Source organism: Arachis hypogaea, chromosome 19 (genome assembly GCF_003086295.3).
Source record: "Arachis hypogaea cultivar Tifrunner chromosome 19, arahy.Tifrunner.gnm2.J5K5, whole genome shotgun sequence".
NCBI classification, from domain to species: Eukaryota; Viridiplantae; Streptophyta; class Magnoliopsida; order Fabales; family Fabaceae; genus Arachis; species Arachis hypogaea.
The window spans coordinates 87,022,232-87,026,489 of record NC_092054.1 but is presented as its reverse complement, the minus strand read 5'-3'; the positions used below and the strand labels follow the sequence as shown (position 1 = coordinate 87,026,489).

General features: G+C 35.3%; 1 non-coding gene across 1 annotated transcript; it reads right to left on the bottom strand.

The window, feature by feature from the left end:
* Window positions 1-2,723: 2,723 nt before the first annotated feature.
* LOC112781758 (small nucleolar RNA R71) lies at window positions 2,724-2,827 on the bottom strand. Its single transcript, XR_003192518.1, has one exon. It is a non-coding gene; the product is annotated as a small nucleolar RNA R71 (small nucleolar RNA).
* Window positions 2,828-4,258: the final 1,431 nt, after the last annotated feature.

Here is a 4,258-nt window from a genome sequence, read left to right as displayed (position 1 = left end):
TGGACCATTTTCACTGAGAGGACGGACGATAGCCATTGACAACGGTGATCCCCCAACATAAAGCTTGCCATGGAAAGGAGTATGAATGATTGAATGAAGGCAGTAGGAAAGCGGAGATTCAGAAGGAGCAAAGCATCTCCATACGCTTATTTGAAATTCTCACCAATGAATTACATAAGTATTTCTATCTTATTTTCTGTTTCAATTATATTCTAATTATCAAAATCCCATAACCATTTGAATCTTCCTGACTGAGATTTACAAAATGACCATAGCTTGCTTCAAGCCGACAATTTCCGTGGGATCGACCCTTACTGACGTAAGGTTTATTACTTGGATGACCTAGTGCACTTGCTGGTTAGTTGTGCGAAGTTGTGAAAAAGAGTTGAGATTACGATCGTGCATACCAAGTTTTTGGCGCCGTTTCAGAGATCACAATTTCGTGCACCAAGTTTTTGGCGCCATTGCCGGGGATTGTTCGAGTTTGGACAACTGACGGTTCATCTTGTTGCTCAGATTAGGTAATTTTATTTTAATTTTAAGCTTTTTGTTTTTATTATTTTTATTTTCGAAAAAAAATTTAAAAAAAAAATTAAATTATTCTATGTTCTTCAGAATTTTTAAGAATGAATTCTAGAGTTTTATGAGATATGTTGAATCCTGGCTAGCTGTTAAGCCATGTCTAATCTTTTGGACCGAGGTTTCAAAAATCCTTAGAAGAGCTTCTTTGTCTTTCTCAGCAATTTAGCTGTTGTATGTAATGTTCTGCTGAAGCTTGGCTGCCCATTGGCCATGTTTAGTGTTTTGGACCGAAGCTTTCACTGAAAGCTTGGCTGGCTAATAAGCCATCTCTAATTCCTGGACCGAAGTTTTAGACTAACATTGCATGATTCCTGGAATTCTTATTAAAAATTTTGAAATCCTTATTTTTCTTTTCCAATTAATTTTTGAAAAATACCAAAAAAATAAATAAAATCATAAAAATAAAAAATAATTTGTGTTTCTTGTTTGAGTCTAGTGTCAAATCTTAAGTTTGTTGTCTTGCATGTTTTTCTTTTCTTAAAAATTTTCAAAAATAAGTTCTTGGTGTTCATCATGACATTCAAAGTGTTCTTGGTGTTCATCTTGACATTCAAAGTGTTCTTGCATGCATTAGTTGTTTTGATTTTAATTTCTTATGTTTTGTGTCATTTTTATGTTTTTTTCTCTCCTCATAAAAAAATCAAAAAAATCAAAAAATATCTTTCCTTTATTCTTCTCATAAATTTTCAAAAATTTGGTTTGATTTAGTCAAAAGTTTTAAAAATCTAGTTGTTTCTTATGAGTCAAGTCAAATTTTCAATTTAAAATTCCTATCTTTTCAAAACTTTTTCAAAAATCAAATCTTTTTCATTTTCTATAGATATTTTTGAAAATTTTAAAAATTGATTTTCAAAATCTTTTTCTTAATTTTGTTTCTAATTTTTGAAAATTTTACTGACAATTAATGTGATTGATTCAAAGATTTTAAGTTTGTTACTTGCCTATTAAGAAAGGTTCAATCTTTGAATTCTAGAATCATATCTTTTAGTTTCTTGTTAGTCAAGTAATTAACTTTAATTTCAACAATCAAATCTTTTTAAATTTCTTTTTCAAATCTTTTTCAAAATAAATTTCAAACATATCTTTTTCAAAACTTAATTTCAAAATCTTTTCTAACTTCTTATCTTTTCAAAATTGATTTTTAAAATCTTTTTCAATTAACCACTCAACTTTTTGTTTGATTTTAAAAATTCTTATCTTTTTCAAAACCATCTAACGACTTTCCTTTCTCTAATTTTCGGAAACTCCTCCCCACTTTTTCAAAATTCTTTTTAATTAACTAATTGTTTCAAATTTTAATTTTAATTTTATTTCTCTTTTTAATTTTCGGATTCTAACTAATAATTAAAATAAAAACAAAAATATTTTCCTTTTATTCTTTTTAAATTCAAAATTCTCTCTCTTTCATCTCTTTCTATTTATTTATTTATCTACTAACACTCCTCTTCCACTCAAAATTCGAACCCCCTCTTCCTCTCTGTGTTCGAATTTTTCTCTTATCCTTCTTCTATTCTTCTTTTCCTCTGACACCTCAAGGAATCTCTATACTGTGACATAGAGGATTCCATACTTTCTTTGTCTTCTTCTCTATCATATAAGCAGGAAAAAGATAAAGGCATTCTTGTTGAAGCTGATCCTGAACCTGAAAGGACCTTGAAGAGAAAGCTAAGAGAAGCTAAGGCACAAAACTCTGAAGAGGACCTGACAGAAATTTTCGAAAAGGAAGCAGATAAAACAAACATGGCCGAACCCAACAACAATGGTGGAGATGCAAGGAAGATGCTTGGTGACTTTATTACACCCTCTTCTGACTTCTGTGGAAGAAACATCTCAATTCCTGCAATTGGAGCAAACAACTTTGAGCTTAAGCCTCAATTAGTTTCTCTAATACAGCAAAATTGCAAGTATCATGGACTTCCATTGGAAGATCCTCATCAGTTTTTAGCTGAGTTCTTGCAAATCTGTGACACTGTTAAGACTCATGGGGTTGACCCTGAGATCTACAAACTTATGTTTTTCCTTTTGCTGTAAGAGACAGAGCTAGGACATGGTTGGACTCACAACCTAAGGACAGCCTGAACTCTTGGGAAAAGCTAGTCAATGCCTTCTTGGCAAAATTCTTTCCACCTCAAAAATTGAGTAAGCTTAGAGTGGAAGTCCAAACCTTCAGACGGAAGGAAGGCGAATCCCTCTATGAAGCTTGGGAAAGATACAAGCAATTGATCAGAAGGTGCCCTTTTGGCATGCTTTCAGAATGAAGCATCATATGCATATTCTATGATGGTCTGTATGAACTGTCCAAGATGTCTTTGGTCAACTCTGTAAGTGGATCTCTTCATCTGAAGAAGACGCCTGAAGAAGCTCAGGAACTCATTGAAATGGTTACAAATAACCAATTTATGTACACTTCTGAAAGAAATCCTGTGAATAATGGGACAACTCAGAAAAAAGGGGTTCTTGAGATAGATACTCTGAATGCCATATTGGCTCAGAACAAAATATTGACTCAGCAAGTCAATATGATTTCTCAAAGTCGGTCTGAAATGCAAGCAGCATCAAGCAGTACTAAGGAGGCCTCCTCTAAAGAAGAAGCCTATGACCCTGAGAATCCTGCAATAGCAGAGGTGAATTACATGGAAGAACCCTATGGAAACACCTATAATCCTTCATGGAGAAATCATCCGAATTTCTCATGGAAGGATTAACAGAAGCCTAATCAATGCTTCAATAATAACAATGGTGGGAGAAACAGGTTTGGCAATAGCAAACCTTTTCCATCATCTTTTCAGCAACAGACAGAGAATTCTGTACAGAGCTATTCTGGCCCAGCAACCATAGTCTCTGATCTATCCAAGACCACACAAAGTTTCATGAATGAAACAAGGTCCTCCATTAGAAATTTGGAGGCACAGGTGGGTCAGCTGAGTAAGAAGATTTCTGAAACTCCTCCCAGTACTCTCCCAAGCAATACAGAAGAAAATCCCAAGAGAGAGTGCAAGACCATAACCATGATCAACATGGCCGAACTTGGAGAGAGTGAGGAGGACGTGAGTCCCAGTGAGAAAAGGCTCATGGGACGTCCTTTGGACAGAAAGGAGTTTCCCATTGAGAAACCAAAGGAATCTGAGGCTCATACAGAGACCATAGAGATTCCATTGAACTTTCTTCTGCCATTCATGAGCTCTGATGAATATTCTTCCTCTGAAGAGGATGAAGACATCACTGAAGAGCAAGTTGCTAAATATCTAGGAGCAATCATGAAGCTGAATGCCAAGTTATTTGGTACTGAAACTTGGGAGGATGAACCCCCTTTATTCACCAATGAACTGAATGCATTAATGAGGCTGACATTACCTCAGAAGAAACCGGATCCTGAAAAATTTTTCATACCTTGTATCATAGGCACCATGACCTTTGAGAAGGCTCTGTGTGACCTGGAGTCAGGGATAAACCTCATGCCACTCTCCGTAATGGAGAAACTGGGAATCTTTGGGGTACAAGCTGCAAGAATCACACTAGAGATGGCAGACAAATCAATAAAACAGGCTTATGGACTAGTAGAGGACTTGCTAGTGAAGGTTGAAGGCCTTTACATCCCTGATGATTTCATAATCCTAGACACTGGGAAGGATGAGAATGAATCCATCATCCTTGGCAGACCCTTCCTAGCCACAGC